The following is a 1,081-nucleotide window of genomic DNA, read 5'->3' as shown; positions in this document are numbered from 1 at the left end:
CCCCCCCCCCCCCAGATATTTACACTTCTCGGTTTAATCGGCTACTTGTGTTTGACTGTCAGGTCTACCATTCACACCATTTGGAAGGGCTTAAAAGAAAGGCACCCATTTATGATATTCACAGGTAAAATTATTTTTGTTCTTTGGATATTTATACTTTATAAACTTTTTAAACAATGGCCATTTAAGCTACAGTTAGACATAGCCCAAAACAAAAATGAAAGTCAATTTTTCATAGTTTTGATCACGACAAAAGTTTATTATTATTATTAATAATAATAACACAATAATAAAGAATTTTAATGCAGATTATGTTTTTATTGTTGTGTTCTAAAGGTAATTTGTTATTTTGTATGTTATTATTATTTTGTATTGGCCTATTGTGTTATTTATTATAAAAATTGTATTTAAACAAAAGTAACTGACCACTTAGAATGCAAACCTTGCCATAAATAATAATAATATTAATAAGCAATTTTTAATAGTTTTATTTCTGCTTTTTGACACAATAACTAAATGAATCAGACTACAACAATAAAACCACCTGTATTATATTCATTTGTAACAACGAGGCTGAGGCCAAGTTAGAATGCATATGCGGAGGTTTATTAAAAACAGATTTGGTTATTATTAGTAGTAGTATTGTTGGCATAAATAATAATAATAATAAGAAGAAGAACAGTAGTAAAAAACGTAATAATATGCAGAAGCAACTTTTATTCATTTTATTTCTGCTTTTAGATAAAATAACTAGTTATTAATATTATTATTATTATTTGTAATATTAATACTACCAATAAAGAATAAAATGCATATGTTTTTATTGTTGTAGTCTAATGATGACTAGTCATTGCTTCCAAAAAAAAATAGCATTATAAGTCAATCTTTAGTTTATAATCAATTATAAACTAAAGATGTTTATAAATAAGCAGTCTGTGTTGAATTATAGCAGTAGTTTGATAGGATTTCAACTAAAGAATGTTTGAGGAATATCACCACAGTGCTGCTGTGCAAGAACTGTACACATGGCATTAGAATAGTGGTCCAAAATAAATCTCATGAGTTTGTTAGGCCATTCAGA

Source organism: Sinocyclocheilus anshuiensis, unplaced genomic scaffold (genome assembly GCF_001515605.1).
Source record: "Sinocyclocheilus anshuiensis isolate Anshui unplaced genomic scaffold, SAMN03320099.WGS_v1.1 scaffold78, whole genome shotgun sequence".
NCBI classification, from domain to species: domain Eukaryota; kingdom Metazoa; phylum Chordata; class Actinopteri; order Cypriniformes; family Cyprinidae; genus Sinocyclocheilus; species Sinocyclocheilus anshuiensis.
The sequence above is the reverse complement of the archived record's forward strand: the minus strand, read 5'-3'. Positions refer to the sequence as shown.